We start from the raw sequence: 10,642 nt of genomic DNA on the forward strand, positions 1-10,642 counted from the left end.
AAACCTCCATCTTGTCCTGCTTTACTTTACCCCATATTCCTGCTTGAAAAACAGTTGCAGTGCTGGTAAATGACTTAAGCTTAAGAACAAAGAGCTAAAGGCATACGTTATTCACGTGGTCAGCTGAATGAGGACACAACGCATTGGTCTAGGCACGCCAGACCTGCGCAGATAGGCACGCCATTTGCACAGCATGATATGGCCTATGAAAATCAGAAGAAAAGGAGCCCCAAGGCCCCAGGGGGTTTATGAGGGGACATTAGCGGGATATGAATCAGCAAGCAGAACGAGGCGCAAACCTAGGCGTGCAGGGTTGCCGAGATAGGCACACTGTCTGCAGAAGCACAATGGTGATCCTCTAGCTGCTCTGCACAGACAGCTGACGCCAGGCTTCCTCAGTGCTAAGGACTGTTGCATGCCTAAAGGTCAGAGTAAATGCTTAACCAGCCGCCAGCTACGTGACTTGTGAAATAAGAAAAAAAAAAAAAAGAACTCTATCTTGCACCTACAACCCCATCCTCACTTGGTGTCATCCTAAAGAGCACAATAAAACCAGTGAGGTTTCTTGAGTCGGCGCACTTGGCCCATAAGACCTTCAGTCCCCTGGTTCCCACCTTTAAGATAGATGTCTCCGTGTCTTGCTTTATGTTCACCTTTTCTTAAGTTTCCCAGCACCCTTTCTTCAGCCCTCACCTGCTCACCTGGTCTTGGCACAAACAAACAGACAAAAAAACCGTATCAATACACCCCTGGCTGAACAAACATTTGTTGTTCTCTGTACATAGACAAGTCTCTTCCAGGAAACAAGTGAGGATAAATAAAAGCAACTTTTTATTTGTGAGAGAGAAGAATGTTCATTTGTAATTCCTCTCTCGCTTCCCTCCCTCTCACGCCCCCTTTGCACTCCTGAATTCTTACCGCCTCCCTTCTCTCTTCCCCACACACCTCTCTTTCTCCTTCGCCTGCAGGATTGGGAAATTCAGAGATCTCTTACGTAAGGTTTTCTTGTTCAGCCCGACTATAAGCCACTGGGGAAAGCTAGAATCCCTAACTCCATTAACTCAGGCTGGGCAAGAAAAAGCCGCTATGGACCAGCCAGTTTCCTTGCGAACCCTGGGAGGTGGAGGATACTAATAGGTCCCTGGATTAACGTGGAATGTCCAGGCTGGGCTCCATGGTACATATTCTACCCTGCACAACTGAGCCAGCCCCAGGGTCCCTGAAGGAGCAGCACACATGGGATTCAGGGCCCTGGAGCCTTCCCTCCAACTGTCTGGACCCAGTGAAGGCAGATGTTATTACGTTTCCCACACTTTTCCTTCATGCTTTGAATCTGCCAGAGGCACGCTCCTTACTCCATCCCTCAGAGCTTCCGAAAGTCCTCGATGTTCCTCCTGTTCCCTCTCTGCTCAAGCGGGACCAACATGTGGCTTGATGACTGATCACGTGGTCACAGTATATGGAAGGCAAGCTTCCAGACTGGAGACGAAATAGCAGGTGTGCATGTGACCAAGGCCCTGGCTTGCTGGAGGAGTCCTCAGCGGTGGTGAGCATGGTTCTCTCCTATCCCAGTAAACCTTCATCCGTCTCCTCCAGGTCAAGCCCACCCCGAGGTCAAATCCACAAATGGGTATTTTTACGAACAGGGAGCCATGGTCAACTCTCTCTTTGTTTTCTCCTAGGAGTCTGAATTTTTCTAGAAGGTTCAGAAGTGAGTTGAATGTGGCTGTTCAGCAGACTGGCCCTTAGGAAAACCCGCGTTTAAATAATGAGTAACGAATAACAGCTCACAGGCACATTTGACTACCATCATTTATCTTCCTCCTGAATTCAGATTGTTTTCTAACAGTCTTTGGATTTATGTCTGAACAAATACTAGTGTCTCCCAAGTGGCCCACACGGACATGGTAGAATGTGCCACAGTCTCTACGTGAACAGTCCACACATAGGAATGGAAATACATCCTTTAAAACATTACACCAAACTCTCTGGTGCTTTCTCTCTCCATCCGTCAGGAAGGACCCCTTCTGTTTCTTATGTTACTCCACGTTTCGGATGAGAACTCCATTGGTAAGTTTCCTAAGATCTCTCCTGCCTGATGAGTCATGTATCCTTCTCTGCTTTCAAGATGTCTCTTATCCTGTTTTGAACAATTTGAACACAGTGAATCCAAATGAGAATATCTTTGGCTTGATTCTACCTGTGGTTCTTTGGGTTTCTCGGATTTGTTGATGCATGTCTTATATACAGATCCTACGATCTTTTGGGGTCTGTTCATAAATGCTCATTTTTCTTCTTGTGCCTTAAGTGACAGTTTCTGTAAGTTTTGATATTATTATTTTATTCGTGTATCATTTACCTGCTCTCTTCTAATTCTTTGTCATACTTTTCCTTCAATAGCCTCGGCGCGTATGATACAGTTGTTTCAAGACGCTTTGTCTATCGAGTCCAACGCCTGCTCTTGTTTAGGAAAAGTTTTCTGCCAACTTTTTTCATCTTTTAATGGATAATGTTTCCCTTTTTTCTTTTTAAACCTTGTATGTGTGTGTATAATGGGCACTTGAAACAGCAGCTAACTAACACCAACCACTCTTTTCAGGCTTGTTCTGTGGAATTACCATCCTTCCCTGACTAGGTAGGCGTGCCCCTAGGCATGGGATCAGCCGAATATTAAAGATGTACTTAGTTATTTTCTGGGCGTGCACCTTCCCTGGCCTCTGTGTGGCGTTTTCATTCCTTAGGACACATGGATGCCTTCACACCCTCCCAGTACCCACCCCAGTTCTACTCGGGGTTTTATATGACCTATTCTATCTCTCAACCCTTAATCTCTTGTCCCTGGCATGTGTGCGTATATAGTGCCCCCGCAGCTGGCATGAGCCATTCCAGCTCATGGCTCAATACACATGCCCTTCAGCTGAAGCTTCGTGTTAGGTGAAACAGATGCCAGTCTTTTAGGCAGCCCCAAAATAGGCTGGAAGTTTTCCAGTTAGGTTTTTCTGTGGCTAATTTCATGTGAGGGAGGTAAAGGGGAGCTGGGATGATGTCCTTACAGATCAAGACTGCGTGCACCAGGCAGATGTAGGACGCTGGCGAGTAAAAACCCCAATGAAATTTCCTACCTGTCTGTTCTGGATTCTTCCTAATTGTGTGTTCACTTTGTGGCTGTAGATTTTTGTTTGACTGTTTGCCAGAGCACCGCTGAGGTTTTTCAGCTAGTTTTCTCCCCCTCATGTTTCTAAGGGAGAACTCAGCACTTCCTATGTCACCGCTTTGCTGACATCGGTCTACAGGTTAAATTTTAACTGGTTACATAATATTCCATCGTATTTATGCATCATAATTTCCCAAACTCTTCCCAAATTTATTGTAATTGAAGTTACTTAAAGGTTTTCTTTCATAAACAACTGTGAGAAATGTTCTAAAGAATTTAAAATATCATTGCGTGGTTTTGTTCGTAGTTACATCACGATAGCTTTCTAAAAGTTATATAACAGAGTGAAAGATAGATACTCTAAAATTCTGTTTGGATACTGCTTTTAATATCCAAAAGCTGTTACTAATTAATCCCCAACAAGCCCTTGACAGGATATCTTTTCTTGGTATACTTTTCTGAATTTCACCCTTCTCAGACCTGGATATTCTTATTAAAAAGCAAAAAAAGAAGAAATAAGATTTTTCACCGCTGAACATGTCAAAAGACAATTTTCTTCTGATCTGAAGTTTTAGTTCTTTATTAAAAGTTAACATTTTTGGAAGTTCTCTTTGTGGCTCAGTGGTAATGAGTCTGACTAGTATCCATGAAGACGTGGGTTCAATCCCTGGCCTCACTCAGTGGGTTAAGGACCCAGCATGGCTGTGAGCTGTGGTGTAGACTGGCAACTGTGGCTCTTGTTCATCCCCAACCTGGGAATTTCCATGTGCTGCAGGTGTGGCCCTAAAAAGAAAAGAAAAAAGAAAAAAAAGATAAAAGTTAACATTTTGAAAAATTCTCAATTGTCATTTCTCTAAAGCGTGTGTGGTTTTGTGTGTGTAGTGTAGTCAAAGATAGTTGTTTTTCAAATGATATATGATCAAGAATGGGATTCATGATTAGGAAAACAAAATCTAATATAGAGCACAAATGAATCTTTCCACAGAAAAGAAAATCATGGACTTGGAGAAGAGACTTGTGGTTGCTGGGGGTGGGGAGGGAGGGGAAGAGGGAGGGAGCAGGATGGATGGGGTGCTTTGGGTTAATAGATGCAGACAATGGCCTTTGGAATGGATTAGCAATGAGATTCTGCTGTGTAGCACTGGGATCTATGTCTGGTCACTTATGATGGAGCATGATAATGTGAGAAAAAAGAATGTATACATGTATGTGTAACTGGGTCACCATGTTGTAGAGTAGAAAATTGACAGAACATTGCAAACCAGCTATAATGAAAAAAATCATATATATATATATATATATATATATACACACACACACACACATATATGTATAGACATAGAGTGGCAGATTGGATTAAAAAAACAAGAGCCTACAATATGCTGTGTACAAGAGACTCAAATTAGAGCAAAGGACACATATAAATTGAAAGTCAGGGGATGGAAAAAGATACTTGATACCAATGGAAAAGACAGGAAAGCAGGAGTTGCAATACTCATATCAGACAAAGAGACTTTAAAACAAAGGCCACAAAGAAAGACAAATAAGGACACTATGAAATGATAAAAGGATCTATACAAGAAGAGGATGTTATAATCATCAATATATATGCCCCTGATATAGGAGCACCCAGATACATACAACAAATACTAACAGACATAAAGGAGAAATTGATGGAAATACAATAATGGTAGGAGACCTTAACACCCTACTCACATCGATGGACAGATCCTCTGGACAGAAAATGAATAAGGCAATAGAGACCCTAAATGATGCAGTAGAAAAGTTAGCTTAGTTGACATTTTTGGGACATTACATCCCAAAAAATCAGAATATACATTCTTTTCAAGTGCACATGGAACATTCTCAAGGATTGACCACATACTGGGGCACAAAAGTAACCTCAACAAATTTCAGAGTGTAGAAATTACTTCAAGTATCTTCACTGACCACAATGGCATGAAACTAGAAATCAACCACAGGAAAAGACATGAGAAAAAACTGACTACCTGGAGACAAAAAACATGATACTAAAAAGCCCAATAGGTCAATCCCAATAGGAAATCCAAAAGGAAATTAAAAAATACCTCGAGACAAGTGATAATGAAAACAACCATTCAAAATATATGGGATGCCGCAAAAGCAGTGCTTAGAAGGAAGCTCATAGTGACATAGGTCTTCTTTAAAAAAGAGGAACAATCTCAAATCAACAACTTAACTTACCACCTAAAAGAATTAGAAAAAGAAGAACAACAAACAAAGCCCAAAGTCAGCAGAAGGAAGGAAATCATAAGCTTCAGGGAGGAAATGAATAAAACAGAGGTTCAAAAAAAAAATAGAAAAAAAAATCAATAAAACCAAGAGCTGGTTCTTTGACAGGGTAAACAAAACAGACAAATATCTGGCCAGACTCACCAAGAAGAGGAGATGAAGAACTCAAATAAACAAAATAAGAAATGAAAAAGGAGAAATTTCAATGGATACTGCAGAAATACAAAAACAAAACAAAACCAGAAAAGAATATTATGAACAATTACACGCCAACAAATTTGACATTTTAGAAGAAATGGAAAACTTTCTAAGGCATTTAGCCCCCCCAAAATGAATCAAGAAGAAATAGATCATTTGAACAGACTGATCATTAGAAATGAAATTAAATATGTAACAGAAACTCTTCCTACAAAGAAAAGTCCAGGACCAGATGGCATCACAGGTGAATTCTACCAAACATACAAAGAGGAACTTATACCCATCCTTCTTAAACTTCTCCAAAATGCTGAAGAAGAAGAAATACTACCAAAGACATTCTATGAAGCCACAATCCCCTAGTACCAAACTAGACAAAGATACACCAAAAAAGGAAATTATAGGCCAATATCTTCCATGAATAGAGGTGCACAAATTCTCAACAAAAATTTAGTCAACTGAATCCAACAACATATAAAAAAGATCGTACACCACGATCGAGTGGGATTCATCCCAGTTCACAAGCATGCAACATACACAAATCAATCAACGTCATCCACCACATTAACATAAGAAAACTCAAAAACCACATGATCACCTCAATAGATGCAGAAAAAGCACTCGACAAAATCCAACATCTATTCATGATAAAAACTCTTACCAAAGTGGGTATTGAGGGAACATATCTTGACACAATAAAAGCCATTTACAACAAACCCACAGCCAATATATATATTCAATGGATAAAAGCTGAAAACTTTCCTGCTAAAATCTGGAACAAGACAAGGATGCCCACTCTTACTGCTTTTTTTCAAGATAGTATTGGAAGTCCTAACCACAGCAATCGAACAAACAAAAGAAATAAAAGGCATCCAAATTGGAAGAGAAGAACTAAAATTGTCACTCTCTGTAGATAACATGATGTCATATATTGAAAACCCTAAGGACTCCACACAAGAACTACTCACACTGATCAAAGAATCCAGCAAAGTAGCAAGATACAAGATTAACATTCAGAAATCAGTTGCATTTCTGTATACTAAAAATTAAGTATTAGAAAAGGAATATAAAAATACAATACCTTTTAAAATCACACCCCACAAAATTAAAAACCTGGGAATAAACCTAAGGAAGCGAAAGACTTATACAAAATATTTATCGAGGAAATTAAAGAGGATTCCAAGAAATGGGAAGATATCCCATGTTCCTGGATTGGAAGAATTAATATCATTAAAATGGCCATACTATCCAAAGCAATCTATAGATTCAATGCAATCCCTATCAAATGACCCATGACATTTTTCACAGAACTAGAACAAATAATCCAAAAATGTATGTGGATCCACAAAAGACAGAGAATTGCCAAAGAAATCCTGAGGAACAAAAACCAAGCAGGAGGCAAAACTCTCCCAGACTTCAGGCAATATGACAAAGCCACAGTCATCAAGACAGTGTGGTACTGGTACCAAAACAGACAGACAGACCAATGGAACAGAATAGAGAACAAGAAATAATCCCAGACACCCATGGTCAACTAATCTTTGACAAAGGAGGCAAGAATATAAAATGGGAAAAAGACAGTCTTTTCAGCAAGCGGTGCTGGGTAAAGTGGACAGCTGTATGTGAATCAATGAAACTAGAACACACCCTCATGCCATGCACAAAAACAAATTCAAAATGTCTTAAAGACTTAAATATAAGACAAGATACCCTCAAACTCCTAGAAGAGAACATAGGCAAAACCTTCTCTGACATCAACCGTACAAATGTTCTCTTAGGCCAATTCCCCAAGGGAACAGAAATAAAAACAAAAATAAACAAATGGGTTAGGGTTAGGGCCAATCCCCCAAGGCAACAGAAATAAAAACAAAAATAAACAAATGGGACCTAATCAAACTGAAAATCTTTTGCACAGCAAAGAAAACCATAAAAAAAAGCCAATGGGATAGGAGAAACTAGTTTCAAATGATGCAACTGACGAGGGCTTGATCTCTAAAATATACAAACAACCTATACAACACAACAACCCAATTGAAAAATGGGCAGAAGATGTGAATATACATTTCTCCAAAGAAAATATACAGATGGCCTATAGGCACATAGGCCAACTTTGACAATTATTTGAGAAATGCAAATCAAAGCTACATTGAGGAGTTCCCGTCGTGGCGCAGTGGTTAACGAATCCGACTAGGAACCATGAGGTTGCGGGTTCGGTCCCTGCCCTTGCTCAGTGGGTTAGGGATCCGGCGTTGCCGTGAGCTGTGGTGTAGGTTGCAGACGCAGCTCGGATCCCGCGTTGCTGTGGCTCTGGTGTAGGCCGGTGGCTACGGCTCCGATTCAACCCCTAGCCTGGGGACCTCCATATGCCGCGGGAGCAGCCCAAGAAATAGCAACAACAACAACAACAACAATAGCAACAACAAAAGACAAAAAAAAAAAAGCTGCATTGAGGTAACACCTCACACCAGTCAGAATGCCCATCATTAACAAGTCAACAAATAACAAATGATGGAGAAGGTGTGGAGAAAAGGGAACCCTCCTCCAGTGTTGGTGAGAATGTAAATTGGTACAACCATTATGGAAAACAGTTTGGAGGTACCTCAGAAAATGAAATATAAACTACCACACAACCCAGCAATCTCACTTCTGGGCATATAACTGTCCTTGAAAAAGGTACATGCACTCCTATGTTCACTGCAGCACTATTCACTATAGTCAAGACATGGAAACAACCTACATGTCCATCAACAGATGAATGAATTAAGAAGATGTGGTACATATACATGATGGAATACTACTCAGCCATAAAAAACAAAATAATTTCATTTGCAGCAACATGAATGGAACTAGAGACTCTCATACCAAGAGAAGTAATTCAGAAAGACAAATACTGTATGTAATGATATCACTTAAATTTTAAATGTGGATGTCAAGGGAGAGAGGGAGGGAGTGGGTTAGACAAGGAATTGGGGGTTAATGGATGCAAACTATTGCATTTGGAGTGGATAAGCAATGAGATCCTGCTGTATAGCATAGGGAACTATATCTAGTCACTTATGATGGAACATGATGGAGGATAATGTGAGAAAAAAATATGCATACATATATACATATACATATATGCATGACTGGGTTACTTTGCTGGACAGCAGAATTTGACAGGACAATCTAAATCACCTATGATGGAAAAAATAAAAACCTAAAAATTTAGTATGATGGATTTTTAATCATTGATTTGTTCAAATTTTACATTTATAGTAAATTTGCTTCACTCTTCTGAGATTCAGACTGGAGCACTGTGATTTAGCATAGACTAATAAATCAGACAGAACTGTGATCAGATTACGTTTCCTTATCATCTGTATGAGTTTCTAAAATTTGATCACATTCTGAATCTTAGTTCTAACTTCTGTCAGTAAGAGAGAGTAATAGGAGAAGCACTTTGTGTATTATACAAGATCTAGACAAAGTGATTTGAATTATTTTCTGCACATATTAGTATGTTCAAAACACTCTTCCTACAGTTATGTAAAGAAGTAGACAAAAATCATTCCTATAGGATTGGTTCTTTGATATCATTAGGTTATATTTGTAAAATAATTGTAAGTTCTATCAGGTATAACGTTGATGAGGTGCATGATAATTGTTTGACAATGCTTTTCATCTCTTGGGTCATTTCCTTCCATTGTGAATGATGCATTGATGATAAATTCAATCACATAATAAAGTTTTCATGGGTAGGTTAGATCAAAATTAAAAAAGGAAAGGAGTGCTTATCCCCCATGGTCATCAGTTTCTAACCAGTAAAATTGTCTAATTATTAGGTGAAACAAAAGAAACCAAACAGGGAATTTCCACTGTGACTCAGTGGGTTAAGAACTTGACTAGTACCTGTGAGGATGTGAGTTTGATCCCTGGCCTTTCTCAGTGGGTTAAGGAGCTGGCGTTGCCGTGAGCTGTGGTATAGGTTGCAGACACAGCTTGGATCCATGTTGCTGTGGTGTTGGCTCCAGTGACCCTGAGCCTGGGAAATTCCATATGCCATGAGTGTGACCCTAAAAAGGAAACAGAGAGAGAGAGAGAGAGAGAGAGAGAGGAGAGAGAGAGAGAGAGAGGGAAACAAAATTGATGAAAAGTACTAGTTAAACATACTTCCCTCTTTCTGCAGCTTTGGGCCCCTTTCCTTTGACCACGGTTGGTCCAACCAGCCTTGGAAAAGTCACTGAAGAATCTTCAACTGGACTATGTCGATCTCTGTATTATTCATTTTCCAGTGACTCTGAAGGTTGGCAATCCGTGTGATCCACACTTATTTTATTCTTGTGTCAGAACATCTGTCGACTGGGATGGATGTTTGAATTAACATTTTTTTAAAGAGGAATGTCAGGACATTTAGAGAAGAATCATCAAAATAATAATTTCTGGTATTCTTTTGATTGCGTTTTTGAATGTTTCTTTCCTTTCCATGACTCCTAGAAAAAGGTTCTACAATTCCACATTCTCTGCTCAAAAACTTGAGGCAATAACAACAGGCATGTTCAGCACGTGGTCCTGATTATGACGCCCGAAACTCTCGGTGTTTCACAAGCACAGACTTTGGTGCAGCCGTGCTGAGCAGTGAAACGGACATGGACCTGGCGTGTTCATCACAGTTGGTGGTGCCCTCTCTGGGTGGGCTAAGCCTAGCAGCCTTTACAGGGACTTGGGGCACACGGCCCACCCTGTTGGCTGGCTTCACAATGAGTTTTGTAGGCTACACTTGGGCATTAACAGCGGTGTTGTGTAGAACTCGTGATTTCAGGTCACAGAAATCTACTCAGGTTCTCCTATGCCAATAGCTCTTTGGATGATGTAAATAGGAATCCCAGCCATGGACAGATTTAAGGATTTGGAGTACTATGCAGAAAAATTTCCCTTTCCCCTACCCCTTATCATGACATTACTCTTGGCTTGCTTTATTTTTCTCTCCACATTTTCCTTTGGTGGCAAACATGGCCTTGGGCAGCTCAAGGTTCATGAATA

This window comes from Phacochoerus africanus, chromosome 12 (assembly GCF_016906955.1).
Source record: "Phacochoerus africanus isolate WHEZ1 chromosome 12, ROS_Pafr_v1, whole genome shotgun sequence".
Lineage (NCBI taxonomy): Eukaryota > Metazoa > Chordata > Mammalia > Artiodactyla > Suidae > Phacochoerus > Phacochoerus africanus.